This window comes from Macaca fascicularis, chromosome 1 (genome assembly GCF_037993035.2).
Source record: "Macaca fascicularis isolate 582-1 chromosome 1, T2T-MFA8v1.1".
Classification (NCBI taxonomy): domain Eukaryota; kingdom Metazoa; phylum Chordata; class Mammalia; order Primates; family Cercopithecidae; genus Macaca; species Macaca fascicularis.
This window is the reverse complement of record NC_088375.1, coordinates 133320485-133342545: the sequence shown is the minus strand read 5'-3', so window position 1 is coordinate 133342545 and position 22061 is coordinate 133320485. Positions and strand designations below refer to the sequence as shown.

General features: G+C 37.3%; 1 long non-coding RNA gene across 1 annotated transcript in view; it reads left to right on the top strand.

Annotated features, from left to right (window-relative positions):
- The window catches only part of LOC102128750 (uncharacterized), a 74898-nt gene that overhangs the window by 42355 nt on the left and 10482 nt on the right, over window positions 1-22061 (top strand). Inside the window, exon 2 of the long non-coding RNA XR_012417206.1 lies at window positions 19460-19583. This is a non-coding gene — a long non-coding RNA (uncharacterized lncRNA). The remainder of the gene's footprint in view (window positions 1-19459; window positions 19584-22061) is intronic.

Below are 22061 nucleotides of genomic sequence, written 5' to 3'. Positions count from 1 at the left end.
CTTTCTAGCATAATTAGAAAAGCATGTGAAAAGAGTAAAGTTCCCCAGTCACAACTTAGTGGCTGGGAGAAGTATCTAGTGACTGGCCATCCTAGGACCCTTCAGATAGTGACAGATCTAGAGGACAGTTGTCCAGGACAGGAGAGTAAGACTGAGAAGGCCGTGCCAGTGTCCAGGAGACAGTTAACCTCCTGGCCCTCAATGGTCAAGCATACCCAGGGCTCTGTGAGGGTGATGGAATGGGCTGGTGCTTGTCCCGGGCACCCCTCCCAAGGAAATCTCAACTGCACAACCCCTACTATGCCCCAATTCAGCAGGAAGCAGTTAGAGTGGTCATGGGCCAACCTCTCCAACAGCACTCGGATTTTCCTGTTGAGAGCGGGGACTGAGACACCGGACTAGCTGGATTTCCTAGGCTGACTAAGAATCCCTAAACCTAGCTGGGAAGGTGACTGGTTCCACCTGTAAACACGGGGCTTGCAACTTAGCCCACACTCGACCAATCAGATAGTAAAGAGAGCTCACTAAAATGCTAATTAGGCAAAAACCGGAGGTAAAGAAATAGCCAATCATCTATTGCCTGAGAGCACAGTGGGAGGGACAATGATCGGGATATAAACCTAGGCATTCAAGCCGGCAACGGCAACCCCCTTTGGTGCCCCTTCCTTTGCATGGGAGCTCTGTTTTCACTCTATTAAATCTTGCAACTGCCAGGAAAAAAAAAAAAAAAAAAAATCCTCAAACCAAATTGTCACAATACTGGCCTTAACCAACCCATTTATGCCCAGTGTTCCATTTTTTGATTGCCACATAACAATGGAACACAATAAAAACTTTTTCTCTTCAAATTTTTGTTCCTTAAATTTTTCTAGGTAACACGTATGAATTTCATGCAAAAATTCAAAAAATTGCAACCTCAGGCATAAATGGGTTACGAAGACTGATTTCTACTTTGAATTATTTTTCAAACTTAGATGGATCATTCTATAAGCATATTAATTCAATCTTGGGAAAAACTTGCCTGGTAATATGGCAGAAACCCTAGTTGTAAAAACATCTTAGAACAGCTTGACTATTTCTCAGGTTTTCCATCTTTCACGTCTCTAAAATGTTCAGTGCAAGTTTTTATAGTGAAGCAGGGCTGATATTTTTGTAAACTTATGGTATATTATTGATAATTTTCAAATAACAGAAAACCTAGTCTATTAGCTAGCATATTTTCATTTACTTCAATTGTTTATTCAAAAAACATTTACTTTGCATTTATTATATTCCAGAATTGTGTTAGGTCCTCAAAATACAAAGATATATAAAGCCTCTTTCCTCAAAACAGATTCATAAGTAAATAATTGCAAGATGATATGGCAAGTGCCTACTATATAGTAATTGCTCATTAGAGACTTGTTCAATGGATGAATGATGGTAGGACTGAGAATGAAATTATTACCTTTGTCTGAGGAAGTCAGGGAAGGGGGAAGGAATCACTTTTGACCATTAGCTCCATGGGAAAAGGGGGAAAGGGCATTATCTTGTTCACTCCAGCATCTAGCAGAGAATCCAGCAAATAATCAGTGTGCAGTAAAAATGTATGGAATGAATAAATGGGTGAGTGAACGAGGAGATGAGTCAGCAATGTCTGAGGGAGGAATAAAATTTGGGAGGCAGGTGCACATTGCTTGTAAAGGGAACAAAGTATACAGAAGGCATAGAGATGTGGAAATGTATTATTCCTTTCCAGTAATAATTTTGGATTTTCATTTAAAGCACTCTGTCACGTATACACTAGAGACGTAATTGCTGGTACACATGCTTCTTTTTGGTGTATTTCATATGAATCTATATGCATCTAAAAATTTTCTACAACACTATTGGTATATATATGTGTGTGTGTGTATATATATATACATATATATACATATATATATATATGCCGGATGAAATATCTATGTTTTTAGCACAGAAACTTGTGTTGTCACAACTTATTTTAAATAGCATATTTACAAGCAAGAACAACTCTGAAATCAGAGCACATAACATTGTCCTAATAATACAAAGATTAATTCACAGAGCACATTTGGTGGGAAAAAAATTACACATTTTACCACATAGTTAAGTGTATTATTTTGTCCATTAGTTGTGCAGTTAAACCTTTATCAAGGTATAACAAGCCCTCAAAGTGATTTCAATTGTATGACAAAAGGGATGGAATAAAATTCATTTAAAACTGGTTCACACCAGCTCTCCTGCGTGTACTATTAACTGCTAAGATCAAGTCACAAAACATTATTTTGAGGAGAAAGGGTTTAGTGAACCCTAGAAATTGGGTTTGATTTATGCCAGAAAATCTGCCTTTTCACTGCTTGAGATTTCTATGGAAGAAAGCCACAGTCTTTTACCAAATGGTTTCTAAGGAAACCCCTTATAGCACAGCATTGGAAAACAATTTGGTTGTTAATGAGAAATGGTTCTCACGGTGGGAAAGTGTTGACTGAAAGAAAAGGCTTCTGGAGTTGGCGGTCAGTCTGTTAAAAGAGTTTACCGCTCTACAGTTACATTTATGAAATTTCTAGATACGGCAGACATTTTTAGGTCCCATTTTCCAGTCATTCTCGCTTGTAAATATATTTTTTAAAGAAGCTAGGGCAATAGAAAAGCTTTGTCTTAAAGTTTAGATACTTGAACTTGCAAAAATATATTCAAACAAGTTGTCTTCCAGAATCTTTGCACTCCAGTGAGTTTTTCAGTCTGTTTTGGAATTGTAACATTCCAGAATTTATATGTTAGCATTGAAATATAAGTACATTAATTTTGCATAAAATATTTCTAAAAATCCTAAAATACAGTAGAGTATTTATATATTTTTAAAACATTTTTTAAATGTATTCTGAAATGTCCCATAAGTTTTATTTATTTTACTTCTTTAATTTCTCCATAAAAATAAAATAATTAATTGCAATGAATATTTTAACTATAATCCTTTTGTAAGAATTTCAAGATTAAATTTTAATATCTAATGAAGCACTAAACCTTGTAGTTAAAAAATAAATGCTAAATATACACGAATTCTTCTAAATGTACCTATTGAAGTCAGACTCCAAAATAACTACACCTGTATTTTCCTGATAATCTTTAAGTAATGAAAGCCAAGGAAACTCATGCAATAACTTTAAATAGATTTTCATCGGTAGCATGATTCAGAAACATGAATAAATATATGACAGGAACCAAAAAAGTGACCATCAGAAGTTCAGAGGAAAATATTTAGAAATATTTCTTGCTTTGGGATTGTTAAAAGTTTTCAAGTCTGTTTAAAAATATAATGCTCAGTTGTTAAGTCACTTGAAAGCATATTGCTATATTGCTTTGCCCAAAGCTGCCATCAGTCCATCTGTCCACAAATGTGTTTTCTGCTTTAGACTTTCATACAAGGCAGAGTTGCCAAGAGTCTTGGTGTTGTCTTCAGTTGTTTTCCTCATTTGACCCCCACCTCCTTTCTCTTTCTTCTCTGGTCTTTGAACTTCCTCCACTTTGGGCAGCTGCTTTCATTTGCAACTCTGCTTTGAGCAGGGAAAAAATTCTGCCAATGAAAACAGGAAAAATAAGAAAACAAGAAGGGTTGCAAGTGTTTTGCATGTGTTGCAGCTCTCCGGCTGTCCACTTTGGGGATCTTCCACCATTGGGTAGTATACTGAGAAGGAATCTGCTGTTGGAAACTGACCCTAAGTGACCAGAGCTTATCTAAGGGACATTTTTCTTCTCATCTTAGAATCAGTAAATTTAGAAATCATTTGTGTTAAAAAGAATTTTGAAAGTGATATTTTATGTTTACTCACCCACTCCATATTCTGAGGGTGTATATTCATCATTTGGTTTGGTCAGATCTATGCTATTGTTAAGTTACAGTTTTTTATATATATATATACACACACATATATATATATAATATTATATTTTAGAGACAGGGTCTCACTGTGTTGCCCAGGCTGGTCTTGAACTCCTGGGCTCAAATGATCCTCCAGCCTCACCCTCCCAAGTAGCTGAGACTACAGGCGCTTGCCACTGTGCCCAGCTATAGTGTTTTTGATTATGACAGTGGAGAGGGAGAGAATATGATCTTTCTTTTTAACTCTCCTTCATTCCCTGCAATACACACAAAAAACCTCACAGGGCAGAAACTTCCCTAACTTTCTCAGAGTAGTATATGATAGATATGCATGTACAATACATGAGAGTACTTCATAAATATTAGTTCATGAAGCTAATGAAGAAAACATCTTTTGTAAGTCAAAAAAATAGCAAGCAAATTCTTAATGGTTGCTGTTATTATGCCAATATGCTTGATTTTTGAAGTTTTGTGAGATCTTTTTTGAGTGGCTATAAAAGGGAAGAGATGTAAGTCTTGTCTTCATTAATAAAACATCGGGAGGATTGATTGATGGTGGTATCTGAATAATATACTCAAAATTGTAATGTAGTTTCTGACTTGGCACATCTGTCTTGTTTTCACTTCTTTGCTTCCTCCTTTTTCCACAGTATCCACTGCAGCACCACAGGATGGTTCCCCAGATAAGGCAATAATCTAATAAGGCAGCTGTAGATCTCTGTGTTAGAATTAAGGAAGGAGTATTTGTCATTACTTCTGTAACCCACTCTGCATCCACACTCACATATAATATGTAGCTGAATGAAGAAATCGCTCAAGCAAAATGTTGCCTCCCTTTGACCTTGTCTGAGTGCCATTCATTGTTGTTATCAGAACTGAGCAGTAAATGGCAGGAACCACACAGAGTTGTAAACAAGTACACGTGAGAAATAGAAGTAACTGTATTTGCTGAGTCAAGATCCATGTAAAGGAGCGGATCACATTTCCCTTTCTTGGAAACACTTTTGAAAATATTTACAGTCCCAAGTTCAAGTTAAAATATTCTCATTAATTGCTGTGTGTTAGACTCTTCACTAGTAGCTGTGAATACAAAGATAATGTATCTTGCTCATGGAAGAACTCACAGACTAGACTTATGACAACCTCTCTTCTCCTTAGAATTTGAAGGACTTTAGATGGTTTCCCCTAGATTTTTGTTTTGTTGCACAGTGTTACTTGTATTCACTTAATGAATCTCTAATGAAAGGCCTATTTGGTGGTATAGTAGGAGTCCTAATGATGAGTAAGTCCTAATGATGAATAATTCCTAATGATAAATAAGACATCATTAGGACTTCTACTTTATCAGTCTGTTTTACAAGTCCCACTCCACTAGACTGGGGCCTTCTGGAGGGTAGGTTCCAGAAGGCCCCAGTCTAGTGGAGGAGTGAGACTTGTAAAATAGAAATTATAGTACAATTTTTATAGAAATGATCAAATCGTATACTTTCTGGAACATTTAACTTCTGAGATTGATAGATCTTACTAGTTAAATGAGAATACACATAAGGTGTTGTAGCATTGTATCTGGCAGATTGAGAGGACACAAAAGATGTTAACTGCCTCCTTTACCATTATCACCTTTACCTTTCCTATTTCACTATTCTTATGCTAGATATTGAATACAAATCTAGCCCTTCCATATTTGACCTCTTTAAATGTCTCATTAACAAAAGTCAATCTACTTTCTAGGTGACATGAGACTCCTTATGTATCAGCCTATCATTATCACTTATGTTCTTCCACAGTTCCTGAATATCACGTGTGGCGATAAACACGAAAATGTATGAAAAATTGTGTTCATTGAGAGAAAATGGAAGGCTTTTCATTCTACTTCCACATTTCATTCCAGCAGCTTTTCTCTTTTGGAAGATGAGTACTGAATCTTGCAATGAAATTTTTTAAACTTAAGGTATATTTTAGTGAGTTCCACTCTGTCTGACTGTCTGTCTGATGCCGTCATGAATATTCAATTAACTTTTATTTTATTGTATTTATTTATTTATTTATTTTTGAGACAGAGTCTCACTCTGTCGCCCAGGCTGGAGTGTAGTGGCATGATCTCGGCTCCCTGCAACCTCTGCCTCCCAGGTTCAAGCGATTCTCATGCCTCAGCCTCCTGAGTAGGTGGGACTACAGGCATGCACCACCATGCCTGGCTAATTTTTGTATTTTTAGTAGAGATGGGGTTTCACCATGTTGGCCAGGGTGGTCTCAAACTCCTAACCTCAAGTGATCCACTCACCTTGACCTCCCAAATTGCTGGGATTACAGGCATAAGCCACTGTGCCCAGCCAAATATTCAATTAACTTTTAGATCAGGGTTTCTGAACCTCAGCTCTACTGACATTTCCAGCCAGATAATTCTTTGTTGTGTGGGCTGACCAGTGTGCTGTAAGATGTTTGGCAGCATCCCTGGCCTCTACCTACTAAATGACAGCACCCCTGCACAGCTCTGACATTCAAAAATGACTCTAGACATTGCCAAATATCCCTGGGGGATAAAATCATCCCCAATTGGGAACCACTGCTTTTGATCATCCGGCCACTGATTTTAGGCCAATAGGTTGGAGCTATGTGACTACAAGGGTGTGTGGTCTTTCTTCTGGTAGGTGTAGGACTTCAGTCTGCCATGCTCTTTCACACGCTCAGTGCCTAATTTGTGCAAGGTACCAGCAAACCATGAGGAGAAACGTGGTCCATGTCTCGAAGAAACTCATAGTCTAACAATTTGTAAATTAAGTTGATTCTTCAGGTTTTGGAAATATGCTAGGTGATTCTTGGTAATGCTTTGAAGTGGTACCTTGAGCTTCTTAGGTAGCTGTGATAAATTTCCACAGTTGGATATTATTACGTGTTATCAAAATACTTCCAAAGCAGTGGACAACCCCTGTACTTTTCTTGAAATTTGTCATTGAATAGTTGATTCTTGGGTAAGGAATGGATTGAAATTTGCAGCTTTGTTTTACTGGGATATTTGCTTGTTGTTTTAATGTTTAAACCTTATCCCTCCAAATCTTTTATAAATCAACACTTGTGTTGTAGATTTGGAGGATAATAACAGCACCTGTCCTGATACATAGAGTTCTTATTGTTTAGACAGCTGTCTACACTCTGAATATCAGCTGTCTGTACTCTGATTTCAGGGGTGTGTATGTGATCTAGGTTTGAACAATAAAAATATTGAACCCCCCTTCCCTGTACCTACAATTGTTTAAGAGATGAAAACATGCAAAAGTTGGTATAAATTTCAATTCTAAAAGAATATTTGTATAGTAGAAATCTTACAATTGTGTAACTGAAGCTAACCTAAGTATTCAGCTTACTATCAAGTATATAAAAACCTTAAAAAACCTTTAACAATAACAAAAAAATTCCAAATACTATAATTAAGCATTTGGTTCACTTAAAATCAAGTATGGAGCAACATATAGCATTTAATATCACATTTGAACTGATAAATCATTAGGACAACTTAGTTAAATAGTAATAAAAGAATTAATCCCCAGGAGTATAGCATTTCTCTGGTATTTATCTAGTCCTTTGTATATAACAAAGTGGTTCAGCTCTTCATTCATAAAACTGTATTAGGAATCTGAGTCATATGGTTTTCTATGTGACAATTTAGACACTTTAGCCTTTGCATTTCAGAAACACTAGGAAAGTTTTTATTTGTTTGAAATAGATTCCAATAATCTGTTCTAATTTTTTCTGATGAAAAGAGTAAAGGGAAATTTCTCTGACTCCTAAACTAACGAGAGATTTCCCTATTGCCTCAGTCTGTCCTCCCACCCCTAAGCTAGATAGAAAGACAGATATGTGTGTACACACTATAACATTGTTTAAGTGATACTCGTATTATTGTTCTGAAATAGCCATACTTTAAATGGTTTCAGATAATTAGCTTCAGTTTTGCCAATATAATTTATGTAAGTCATATGGCTATGTCAAACTTAATAGAAAATTTAGGAAGAAAGGTATTTAAAAATATATTTTATGATGAAAACTATCTTGATAAATTTCCTTATTTATTTTATATGATAAAAATCATTAGTTGCTCCCTAATAAAATATCACTTAACTTACATTACAATGCTGGGCATGTATTACAAGTTGCTCATTTTTAGAGCTAATTTATGTAGCATATTTGCGTGTGTGCATAAAAGATTGTGACAGAGATAAGAGAAATAAGTGAAACATGTTCACTTATTCACAATATAAGTGAATATAATCTATTAATATTCAAATTAAAAGTTAGATAGCAAGTCAGTAGTTCATTTAGTTGAGAACCTTAGGGGAGGATGGGGAACTAACAATAATGGTATGATTATTATCATTCCCATTTTACAGACAAGGAAAATGAAGAAGCACAGAGACGTTAAATAAAACTCTCTCAACGTCATGCAGCTGAGAAGAGATTGGACTTGAACTTCAGTGCCAGCCCTGTTAATCACTATGCTGTACTGTCTCTCAGGTTCTTATGCCTTTGTTTGAAAAACATGGTTCCCTGTGAAATTTTACATGTAGAAGAAAGCTTCACACTGTGAGAGCTCTCAGGATATAATTATTTCAGACAGATACCAGGAACATAAGATGGCTTATCAATCTAAAATGGCCTTCCTGTCCTTTGGATTGAACTGAAACCATCCCTAATTCCAGGGATAGGTAGATGATCCAGGTTTGGACAATCAAAATATTGAACCACCCTGGGCCTACAAGCGTTTCTGGGATGGAAACATGCAAACGTTGGTCTAAATTGTTGTTCTAGGCAGCCCAATACATTTCTCCAATGCCTGGTGAGCTCTAAATGTCTCTACATGTTTGTTGCAGAATGAATGAGAATAAAAGTTTTCTCTTAGAACATATCCCTGACATTAGGTATGGGATAAAAGTGGAAAATGCAGTTTGCCTTATAATAATACCTTTCAGAAATGACTTTTCTATAACAGCCATTCACCAGTATTCTAAAGGGCACCTGTCAAGGAGTCACTGCATTTTCAAAAGTACATTTATTTTCACATCACTTGCCAAAGTTGATCTATTATCATCACATTATGCCCCTAGTATAGAGATGGCCCCTAAATTAGAAGTAGATATGAATGGCTGAGACCTAGAAGCTTAGTTCCCTTAGAAGCCTTTTTACCTGAGGGCAGGGAGTATAGTGAAGATCACCTGTTTTGAGTCATACTGGCCTGAGGTTGAATCGTAGCTTTGAAGTCAACTGAGGAATCGCATACTATGCATAGCATGACCAGCGGCATACTGTGCAATTCCTCAGTTGACCGAGTAATTATAATCACCCATAGGATTGTTTTGTGAGTTCAGGGAAAGCTATATATACTCACATAAAATAAGTTGTATTATTTTACTTTCTTTTACAACTCTCAGTTGCAGGGATAAAAGGGAAGGAAAGAGGGAGGGATGGAAGGAGAGAATAATGGAAGGAGGAAGAGAATGATAAAAGAAATTGGCTAAAAAAATTAACTCATTACTGAAATATTAAGGGTTCAAACAATATTCTCAGGACTTGGTCTCTGCATTTCTCCAGCCTATTTTTCTTAATACTTGCTTTAACTCTCAAAGAAGTTATTTCCTAATGTCATCCTTTAGCAACTCTAAACTTACACATCTTGCCAGTTTCTACTATAACATAAAAAAGAGCAACTCTCCCCAGAAATATCTATAGAAGTCTTGGCCTCACTTTGATGAGACAAACTTGCATGTTTCTATTCCTAAAACAACTGTAAATTCAGGGGGGTTCAATAGTTTGTTAGATCACATGTCTGTCCCTGGAATTGGATAGTTTCAGCTCAATCCAAAGCAGGGGGACCGAAGGCACAGGAAGCATGGTTGTCCAAAGAAAATTGTTGATAGTGTTACCAAAAGAAAGGGAATGAATATTAGATGGTAAAATCAGGAAAAAAAAAATGTCCACTACACTGTCACTCAACTAAATAGCAGTTATTATTGTGTTTTGTGCCACTTACAAATTCCTATTAAACCTACTACTATATTTTAAAAAATCACTCTATTTAACAACTTTATTCAGAAAATATATTTAGATTTCCAATTTGGGATATTGCAATACATCTTCTACCTTTGCTTCAAGATGAATATAATTAGCAGGAATTCCTTAATAGGCCTATGTGGAACTCTCATTTAACTTTTATGAACCTCAGTTTTCTTCTCATTGTCTAAAGAGTTACAATTTTCTTTACTTTTGGCCAAGGTATCTCTGCTCCCTGCAGAATATAACAGATTGTTGTCTTATAACTTTTCTCCTTTCCTCTTGTTCCAGAAGCAACAATTACTTCTTTTAGGCTAGGTTATTTTCTTTTTTTTTCCCCCCTAAAACTGCTGATAACTATATACATACCACTACTTCTGGCTTCTCTTTTTTTTGCTTTGGCTCTAGATGGAATGATAGGGTACACATAAATGTTCACGTGGGCTCTGGAGTATACCAGGAACTGAAGTAAGGTACATGGACATCTTGAATATTGTTAACTGTGAGATGGGCAAGCCTATGCCTTTGCAAATAAAGGAGGATTGGGAAAGATTAAGGTGAGCTTTCTTGCAAATAGATGGGTCATGGTAATAAGGAATTCTGAATGCATGAACAGTGATGCTCAAAAGCAGGGGGTCTTCAAACTATACTCAAGGACCAAATCATTGCCTCTTTTTATAAGTGAAGTTTTATTAGAATACAGCTCTACCCATTCATTTAAGTGTGGTCTATGGCTGCTTTAGGACTTAAAATGCCAGAATACTTGTGACAGAAACCTTCTGGCCCTCAAAGCCTAGAATATATGCTATCTGGCTCTTTAAAGAAGTTTGCCAACACCTGCTCCATTGTAAGGAAGATATTAGTCGGGTTCTAACAGAATTGTTTGTTGAACTAGGGTTTAAAACACATGGTAGAGACTCCACTGTTATAACCAGAGAGAAGACTGCCAAGAATTAGGATAACTTGTTCTCAGGAAAAAGGGCTACATAAAAGGCAGAATCTTAGTTCCGCAGGGCCAGTGCAGGAGGTGAGGAGGCAGGGGTTACACTGGTGTCCGTGGGTCATTGTTCATGCAATGGATACTCAGTCTGATTGAGGGATACATGCGAGGCTAGAATTTGTGCCGAGTCACCAGATTTAAGATCTGAGAAAAATGATGTACATTTCTTCACTTCAAAGACGTGGGAGCCATTAATCCAGGTTTTCCCCTTGTTGAACTAACTCAGGAATGGAAAACAACCTTGGTGAGGAAATGGGACACTGAATAGGGATACTTCCTACCAGCCCAAGACTAGGGTTAAGGAAGGACTCACTTGTTGGTAAGAAAGGATTTTTGCCTCTACAGACCTTTACTTAGACCTGTACTTAAATGAGGTAAAAAGTGAGAAAGCAATATTTCTGAAGTGCCTACAAACCTGAGGAGTCTTTCTCCATTTGTATGTTACTCAAGATCTCAAAATGCCACAGCTCTTTAAAAGGGCTCCTTCTCTCCTTTGTATCAGTGACTTGCAACATGCTATTTGAATCTTTCAGTAGGCTGACCTGTTTGGCTAATGCCATAACCCAAATTAATTGTTCTTTCCTCCATGTTTTTATCTTATCACAGTAGTCAGCATATCTTGCCTTGTATTGTACTTATATGTGTACATGTAGTCTTCCCCCAGACTAGCCATTACTTGAGAGTGAAATTTTAGCCTTACCCATCTAAATATCCCCTGAGTGCTTGTCTAGTGAATGCCTCATTGTAATGCCTATTGACTTAAATGGAATTTAATTAAATGGGGTTTGTTTTATTCTGCTAAGACTGTAGTAGATGTAGGCACAAGTCTGATTCTTTTCTTATAACCACCATTTTCCCCTGTTATGGATATATCAAATTACCACCCTTAACATCTCCTCCAGATTAATTTGTCTTGAATGAGCCCCTACTTGACCACAGCTGATTAAATTCCCCCAAGGGAACTCAGCCACATAGGTTTTATTTGTTTGTTTGTTTTTTGGTTGCAAAAAGCAGAACGGTGCGTATGCAGCAGAGACCATCTTAAATACGAAAATTGTTAGAGTAGCTCACAGAATCGAAGGTATCACTGAACAAGCGAGCTTCAGGAGGTTAGAAACCAGGACAATTCTGAGGACTCGAGCATTGAGAACTCATGAACTCTTTGACCCAGAGCACCCCAAGGCACCTCCACTTAAGACTCAAATTCTAAGGATCTGTGTAAGCCAACTGGATTCAATAATGTAACTCTGTGCTCAGGAAACAGGTGGTTCCTTTTTTTTTTTTTTTTTGTAATCAGAAATTGGAGTTAAGAGGATGCAGGGAGAGTGGTAGACAAATGGAAACAAGTGTTACCATAGCAATCTATTAGAGGGCAAACTAAGCCACCAGGAGTCTCTTAAGAATGTAAATTTAGAGGCCAAACAAACAAACAAATGTTATGAGTGACTTTTGGCTTAAATATCATGTAGACTAAGACTGGAGGCGCAGTGGAGAAGCAGGGAAAACTGAGAGCTGAAAGAAACAAAATGAAGGATAGGAGTGAGCATCCCCTAAGATGGACAAGGTGGCTTCATTTCCTAATGGTTTCTCCTCTTCTTTTCCTTGAACCTACCAATGTGTGGTTATTTTCCTTGCAATATTGTGTTGTAAGATATCCTTCCAATTTATAAACAGAAAGGATAGTAATTGCTTCATGTTAGAGTATTTAGCTATAGAATAATAGGAATCAAAATTATCTTAGACATCAAAGAGTACAGAAAATCAAAGATAATCTGAGGCAACAAGACACAAATCCCACTTGTCAATTCTGCCATTTGGTGATCATGATGGTAGTGATTTGAGATATGTCTAGCTAAGTACCAATCACTATTTTAAACATTTACATGTATTGTTCTCTCAAAAGCTCTGAGGGATAGGTAGAATTATTAGCCTCATTTTACACATAAGAGAGCTAAAGTATAGAAATAAAAAGTAATGGAGCCAGGGTTCAAATTTCCCAATTCAACATCGAAGCCTAAATTCTTGAAAGTGCAGGTCTCTTCACAAACTTCAGAAATTCCACAGCATACAAGAAATCTTAAGTTTTAGGGTTTTTCAAAACCTTATAAATCCCTTTGAGTCAAAAATTTCTCCTTTTTTCCAGATCCTATTCAAATGTCAGTGTTACTATTTAGCCTTGGATATCTCCATTAAAGGCAACTTCTTTCTGGACCAAGAAACAAAGCTTTACATCAGCTGCTTTCGTAACAGCAATAACATGAATGACCATTTACTGAGCAATTGCAATGCACCAGGATTATGGTTTATGAGCACTTTATGTTTATTATCTCACAACTCACTGAGTTAGATACTCTTCGCAACCCAGTGAGGTAAATACTATTACTTCCACAGTGTATATTATTATATAATAAAATGCTTAGAATATACACACAGTAACTAAACAATACTAATAAAATATGGCTCTAGATATGTTTGATAAAAATTTGCCGAATGAAAACATGAAGGACTCAATTAGCAATATCTCTCCGCAGCCTTTAGCCCTTGAGAAGCATGTAGAAAAGAGGAGCTGTCTTCTCTTTTAGCAAAACTTCTGTCAGAGATGGTTTCCCCTGACTTAGACAGTTGTGTTTTTTCCCTACAGAATGATTCAGTCTCAGAATTGTTCTTTAATCCTCAATATTGCCATTAAGAAGAGCTTCTATGAATTGCTTCAAAAGTACCCAATGTGAAGGAGTAATAATGACTCCCTGCTGGTGAGCGAAGTGTGGAGGACACAGGTCCCTTAGCCGTCCACTGGATGCTGCCCTGTTTGGCCTGAGCCAGTGTGGGCAGAAATACAGGCAGCAGCATAAGCAGATGCCAAGAACCTGTCTTGCTTCTATTTTCACTGGGTTACTGTATCTCCTTTGTAGTCCAACCTGCAAATTACTTTGAGAAGAAGAGCTACACCTCTGGACCAATATGGGAATATATTTGTATTCCTTGCCAAAGTAGGAAAAGAAATACAGAATCTTTCAAAATTGAACTCGAGGGCAACTAATTTAAATTCCTTTCCTTTCATGTTGAAAATCTTTTGACTGGGTTATTCTGAAGCCATAGCATTAGGTTACAGTGTACTTCTCTGTTACTTTACCATCTTTAAATTTGGCACCTTCAGAAGGTTGTTCTGTGCGTTTAAAAAAAAAAAAAAAAAAAGGAACTACAGTTGGATATTGTATTGTTGATGACCGTTATTTGATTTTGGATTCTTTTGTGTGTTTGGGTCTCGGTTTTTTTGGTTGTTGTTTGTTTTCTAGAGACGGGGGTCTCACTATGTTGTCCAGACTAGATTCGAGCCCCTGAGCTCAAGGGATTCTCCAGCCCCAGCCTCCTGAGTAGCTGGGACTTCAGGCACCTGTCACCACGCCCAGGGACAGTTACTTGATTCTTAATAGTCCAGTCATAATGAGACAGGATACTGCATAAGCCAAAGACCACACAAAGTATCAATGTTAAGTGTCAAGAGGGTGTGGAGGAAGTGGGTTACAACCACTTTGTCTCCCAACTGTTGTATGTTTTGCCTTTAAATTTTTTTTAAAGTACATTAAACCGTAATGTATTCAGATGTGGCTGAAACGACGACAAAACATTAGTTTTCTTTAAATATGCATGACTTTTAAGCTTTTTCCCTTTCCCAGTGGCTTGCTTCTCCACTAAGCTCTTTCTTTCTCTTTTTTTTTTTTCTCAAATATTATTGTTTCATGTCACTGTGACAAGTTTAGTCTACTGGAAATTCCTATGTTCTCTGTAATTTAGGTTTTAAGCAACATATGATTTATCTTGTTATTTTAAAAAAACTCTCTGCCTTCCCTAAGTGGGTGACTCTGGCATCCTTAATATTCTTCTATAGAAATTGTGATGAAAGAACAGATAAGCCTAAGTAAATCTAGCGTGTGGAGCTCTTTAAAATGTGAAGATTGTCAACTGGTTAAAAGTAAAACTTGGTTTTGTCCTAAATATCCTTGCTGGGCCTATTATGCATTAAAAAAGGGGCCACAGCCCATTTGCAAGGCTTCTGAATGAACTCCATTCATTCTGTACTTGGAAATGTCTCTTCAGCCACAAAAAGAAACAATAGTTATAACCTAATTTCTTTGGCGCCAATATCAGCAGAAGAAGAGCAAAGAGACCATTATGAAAACTCTAGTAAGTTCTCTTGGTGATTATATAATTCTGTATTCATTGATCATATTTCTGTATTTAAATAAGTACATTTTTAAAAACATTTTAAAGTGGATCGGTAATGCTGTAATATCACATTTCATGTATTATGCAACGTTTTTAAAATGGAGTACTCTAATTTGCTTCTTACGGTTACCAAAGTTTAAAAAATACTCTAACATGCACTCCGAGATTTTAAGAGGAAAGCGTTTGTGCTTTTCATCACTATATTTTGAAACCTGAGAGTGCAAAACCAGTTTTCTTAGGTAAACCCCTTAGTCAGTTTCCACATTTACTTGTAAAAGTCAGTGGAGGGCATACATCTGGAAGTAGTAATGGTGGTACACAACGTGTGTTAATATCATTTCCAAGGGGTATCTAGAGTGAACTTTCTTAAGAACAGATCGGATCTGAGCATGCCGCTCCTTTCTTAAAACCTTTTGTTGATTTTCCATTTCCCTAGAAGGAAAGCCCACTGGAGCATGGGCCTTGCGAAGTGCTCTTTCTGGCTTCTGCCTACCTGCCTTTGCAGCTTCACCCCTACCATCTTCCCTGAATGAACTTTTGTCAGTGGCCTCGCTCTTTCTTCCTATGGGATGTTGTTTCTGCATGTTCTTGCAGGGAATTCTCTTTCTCCCAACCCTGTTTCATTCCTTTAATCTGTACAACTCTTTCTTATCCTGAAGTCTTTACCTTAAGGTTGCCTTTTCAAGAAGACTTTTAATTGTATTAACTAATTAATTAATAAATAGTCTGATGTATTTGGAGCTGAGTTTCTATGGGGATTAGTTGCTGGAGGGTAGTTTAGAGCCAGATTGTGAAGGACTTTCTAAACTGTGCTTTCAAGGTTTTGAACAGGAAAATGCTGTAGGCTCTCTGTTTTTTAAAAGTTTGGAGGATGGCTTGTGTCTTAAAAGAATATGTAACATAACCATTTAATTTGTGAGTAGAGGACTAAGGAAACCACTGTAACCTTTTTCTCTCTGCAATAATCCCATCTTCAGCCTCTCAAGCACTGTGAACAATCACTTTCTCTGGCTGTCTTCTTGGAGCCCCTGCTAACTCATTATTGAAAAATACCTGCGGCCTGCATTTGGCCTTATGTTGTCATTTACTTGGTAAGTAATGCTAAATATAATATTAACTAAAATTAAAAGACCATTAAATTATTGGATAGTGTCTACTCTAGTGGTTTAGAGCACAGGCTCTGGAGGGATCTGATTTAAAATTTGCTTTGCCCTGCCACTTGCTAGCAATATAGATGTGGACAGGCTATTTAGATAACTTTCTTAGCAAAATAAACTTGAACTGAAGGGTAAGAGATTGAGGCAAGGAAGGTAGACCCTAAAGCAGTTTGCCAAGTACAAAATCTCTTGGAATTTGAGTGTTATCTAAAAATCCATGTGAATCTTGTATTCTCTTCCACAATACATTTCTGTTTGTTTTAATATAAAAATACTTTTAAGTTGGAGGAGGGGGTTAAGTGGGTTGGCGATTATTGCCTCAAATTTTCTGTACAATTATTTCTCCAGGAAAACACACATTGTTTATTCATGGCTTGAAGCAGTCTTTTTTTTAAACATACTTTTATATTACACAAGCATGTGAACAGACTAAGGATATTACCAGAAATGTAAATATAATATCTCATTAGAGCAGAAATTCTGCATTGATCTTCAGCCACAGATTTACAGTGTTTACCCCAATATTACTATATTCTAGCTAAAATGTTAAAAATCTAGCACAATAGTGTTACAAAATAAACTGATTATTTCCTTCCCTTCACCATGTATACATCTAGATTATTCCATTCTTTCAAGTTACTCTTACAGGAACCTCAAGAGGCATGCTGGTTTATCTCTTTTCCTGCCTCCCCCCAAATATTTTAGTTAAATATTTTATTCTTTATACAATCCATCCTAAACATGTAATTCTTTCTATCACTTCTTTTCTTTTCTGTTTATTTCATGCAGTCAGCAGTCCATTTTAGGCTTTTGCCATTTTTTCTTGCCTGTAGTATCACTGTGAGTTCAAGAATGAGTTTTCTATATACATTCTCTTTCCTCTTTTAGTTTGACCTATGAACTGTATTCCTTCATTGTCTCTGCATCGGCTACAAAATTAAGTATTGATTTCCAAAACAGGCCTGCCTTCCCCATATTATGCTTACCTTCTTTTCCAGCCCAATATATTCCTTTACTCTCCTGAATGGTCCATCCTTTACGGCCAAAATGAACCTTCCACTCTTCCCTGAGCATCCACCGACTCGCTTGTCTCCAGGCCTCAGCACCAATTATTCCCACTGCTTGTCACTACTGTGTACATTGCCCAAAGCCTGTCGCACAGGCCTCCTTCTCCTCCATAAATCCTTCCTTGATCATCCCAGCTGAATGTGTGGGGTCTTCCTCTCCTTTCATTGTTTCATTTATGGCACAGATGTTTATCAAATGCCTGGTGTACATCAAGCGATAAACCAGAGCTGAGGATTGAGTAATAACTAGGGCAGAATTATTACCCACTCTAATGGAGGTTATAATCCAACACAAAAGTGGCGTTGATAACTAATTTCAAGTTTCATGTGTTCTCCGGGGTCTGTGCAGCGTATTTAGAAGGCTACACCTTAGGCTGGGGGTCAAGAATGTCTTCCCTGATGTGAGGTTTACACAAAGATCTGAAGAATGAAGAGTCCAGCTAAGTGAAGTGGGAGCAGATTAAGGGAATGCAAGGACATGAAAGAGTGTCCTAGGCAGAGGGAACAACATATGCAAAGGCCCTGAGGTGGGAGTGAAGAAGGAACATTTGAAGAACTGAGAGAAGGTCACTGTGGAAAGCCAGATGCTGTGTGATATGAATAATGCAAGAGGGGAAATTGAGATATTAGCAAAAGAGGGATTGATGACCCATGGGCTTGAAGATGTATTGGAATTAAAATAAGGGGCAAGGATAAATTAAAAGAGGGAGAAATTGGAGAAACAGAGTGCTTGGAGACCGTGATGAATTTGAAGAAAAGGATGGTGATAGAGTTGACCTAGCCAGCTAGAAGGGTAGTGCTTTTTAGTCAGTGAGCCCTCCATCCCATTTCTCATTAAATCTTGTAATGCTTTCTCACTTCCTATATTCTGTCATATTTTATAGTTGTTTGTATAATTATCTTATTTTTATACCAATTATAGTTTCCCTGGGTGCTTATTATGGGTTAACAATTATATTATTATTAATAATATGGGTAAATGTTCACAAAGAAAGAAGTCTTTGTTGCTATTCTTATTTCTTTCTTTAATCTTTGATCAGGGCTTTTTATTTATGAATTCATCTTATATATCACTTGACAGACACTGAATGCTGAATGCCACAGAGTACATGACACTTTAGCAGCATAAAGAAAGGCTCCAAAACCAAACAGCAAACTACACGCTACAAAACAACAATTTTTGGAATTAATGAATGAGGCTAATTTTCTGGAGTCCTCTCTTTCAAAATGTAGGAAGTGTTAGTATGGCCGGGCATGGTGGCTCATGCCAGTAATCCCAGCACTTTGGAAGGCCGAGGCCGGCAGATCACCTGAGGTCAAGAGTTTGAGACCAGCCTGGCTAACCTGGGGAAACCCTGTCTCCACTAAAAATACAAAAATTAGCTGGGCATCGTGGCACGTGTCTGTAATCCCAGCAACTCAGGAGGCTGAGGCAGGAAAATCACTTGAGCCTGGGAGGCAGAGGTTGCAGTGAGCTGAGATTGCACCACTGCACTCCAACCTGGGCAACAGAGTGAGACTCAAAAAAAATGTAGGAAGTGTTAGTATGTCTAGATCTATTCACAGGTTTGGAAGGAGAATGGGAATAGAAGACAGAGCAGAAAATTAGTGGTAGGATTCAGTAGATCACATCTCCAGCTTCTTAGTACCTTTGATATTTAGTCCAGTTACTGAATTGCTCTTCAATTCTCCACTCAGAACTTCTTTTCATTCCAGTGGGATTGCTTCACACTTATGAGAATTAAGGTACTTATACAAAGCCATTTTCAGAAAGGAATCACTAATATTATTAATAAACACATATTTGTTTGTTTTTCTACATTGAGTTCATTGAATCTCATTTGTATTTTCTTCATATGTTACCTTATACAGAGATAGGCAGGATGCCCCTGTTTTTCAGCTGGCTGTTAGATAAATTCACCATACATTCACTTTCAACCTTGTGTGTAAAAATAAAATTAGTTACATGAAGTAGTCATCCACATGACACAAGAGACCTAATTTTAATAGGAAATCATATTAAAAGTGTAACTCTTAGAAAATGTTAGTGATCATCATCTTCCTCTATTTTTTCTCCTAGGTACTTCCTAAGGGTGGCTACTCCAATGTAGCTGTAGTATATGTACTGAAGGAAGATCCTCTCATACTGCCACAGCCAACAGATAAAGTTGTGAATCTTTTTTGGGAGAAGCCGTTAAGGACAGGTCTGTGAAATGGAAGGATCTCTGGATCACTACAAAGTCTGGCTCAGTGACTATGGCTTTGCAAACACTAAACATTCCTATCTCAAGTCCTGTAGATGGCTTGAAATAGCATACATAAGCATGCCTTATAAACATCTTCAGTCTTTACCAACTCTTTGGAGATTCAGCCATTCTTTTTTGTACTTTAGGGAATTAAATAATTTTATAATGTGGTATAAATCTGAGCATGGCAGATGGTAGAAGAAATTTTGTCATATATTTTTAAAGAAATAAAAATGTATTATGTTTTAAAATTCCTTTAACTGTTTTTCTTACAAAGCTCCCAACAACGTAGTTACCAAGTAAACTATCTCAGATGTGATTTTTCAGTCTTTGCTAATCTGTTTATAAAATCTTTTGCTATTTTATAATTTTATCATTTATGTCTGTCCTTAAGTGTTCATTTGTTTTTATGTTTCTATATGTCATGTTTATTTGAGCTGTTTAGTGTAAAGTAAAGCAAGAACTCCCTGCATCTTATAGCATAAAAAGCAATGTTTTTCACATTCTTACCCTAATAGAAACCCTCATTCACAGATTGATGGCTAATGCTCTACCTTTCTGCAATTCCTAGTCATAGAACTGTCCAAGTCTCACATGACCTGCCTCTTGAAGAAGGAATATACCACGAGTTACTTCTTAGCTATACAGGTTGAGAAACTCTAATGACCCACTAACTAAATCTTGTTTCTTAACAAAAACACTATGGTCTATCATCATAACATTGTCAACTTCTCACATCATCATTTTGAATCAACAACATGCCATCATGTCAAAGAGAACTTATCATGTTAGCATATTGAATATAGAATTACAGTACAGCTATTTCCAAGACCTGAATGAGTGTAGTATATAAGAAGAGCAGTGGTTTAGAAATAAGGCAATCTGACATGCTTATCTCAGTTCTGCTATGGGTATTTAAGGCTAATTATTTAAATTCTCTGGGCTTTACTTAAAAAGGGAAAAGAAGTGGAGGCATGCCCATTCCTTTTAAGAATATGACCCAGAATTTCCATGCATTATTTCTGCTCATGTACCTTTGGCCAGAGCGTAATCAGTTTGTCCCAGGTAGTAGGAAAGGAGGCTGGAATATGTGGCCTTTAGCTGAAACTTCGAAGATTCTAAAGGAATTGGACTATTGAAAGACAAGTAACAGTCTTTGCCATTGCTCTCTTATCAGGAAAGCAAATGCTCTCTCAGACCCTCCTCCCCTGCCCCACTGAGTGATTCCATCAGATGAATCACTGTCTATGGCAGCATACCATTATGAAAACTGTATGCAGCAGATTTCTGCTTAGGCCATAATTGAGCATATAGTTACCCCTAGATTTAAGGAAGCTGGGGAAGCAGGAAACAGGATTGACATGATTGGCTTTGACCAAAGTTTCACAAACTTTCTTGGTTCACAGCTCCCTTGGGTTCTTAATAATTTTTTTCATGGTACCAAAAAAAATACATAAAAGCTTCATTTACAATTTAATTACCATTTGAACTATGATACATAAGTTGAAAGAAAAGTAATACCTTGGTCATTCTTAGATAACCACAGTTACTACTGGGTTATATATACCTGTGGGGCACTCTACAACTTCTCAAACCTTGGACTCAGGATGGTGCCACCCTTATGTCTTGCCAGGCAGTGCTTGCTTTTAATCACAGCAACTCCTGAAAACCCAGCTTTGCAGTGACATAATATTCTAAAGAAATGTAGCATGGTCTAACATGGAAACCGTGAATCACCCCAAGCTAAAAGCTAACAGTGGGCATGCTGTCTGGCAGAGGTTGAGTCCCTATTTCCCTTGAAAATTTGAATATATTATAGCCTCCCCAGTGAGTTTACTTTAACACCTTTGAGGGCTGGGCACACAGTTTGGGAACCGTGGGTTTAGACTAATCATCATTTATTTTCTGGGCTGGACATATTGCTCCCTAGACAAGAATTAGTCTTTTAGGGGGGAAGAAAGAAGAATGGAAACTATTTAGGAAACTGACTATTTCGGCCCCCCTGTATTCCACCTAAACTGCATGATCTTTAAGAAGAGAGGCTATGTCTGTTTTTACACACTGTTTTCTGTGTGGCATAGTTCTGGGTACTTAGAAGGAACATAGAGGCTGGGTACAGTGGCTCAAGCCTGTAATCCCAGCACTTTGGGAGGCTGAGGCAGGCAGATCCCTTGAGGTCAAGAGTTCAAGACCAGCCTGGCCAACATTGCAAAATACCATTTCTACTAAAAAATACAAAAATTAGTCAGGTGTGATGGTGCACGCCTGTAGTCCCAGCTACTTGGGAGGCTGAGGCAGGAGAATTGCTTGAACCTGGGAGGCGGAGGTTACAGTGAACTGAGATTGCGCCACTGTACTTCAGCCTGGGTGACAGAGCGAGAGCGAGACTCTGTCTCAAAAAAGAAAAAAAAAAAAAGAACATACACATTTATTAAA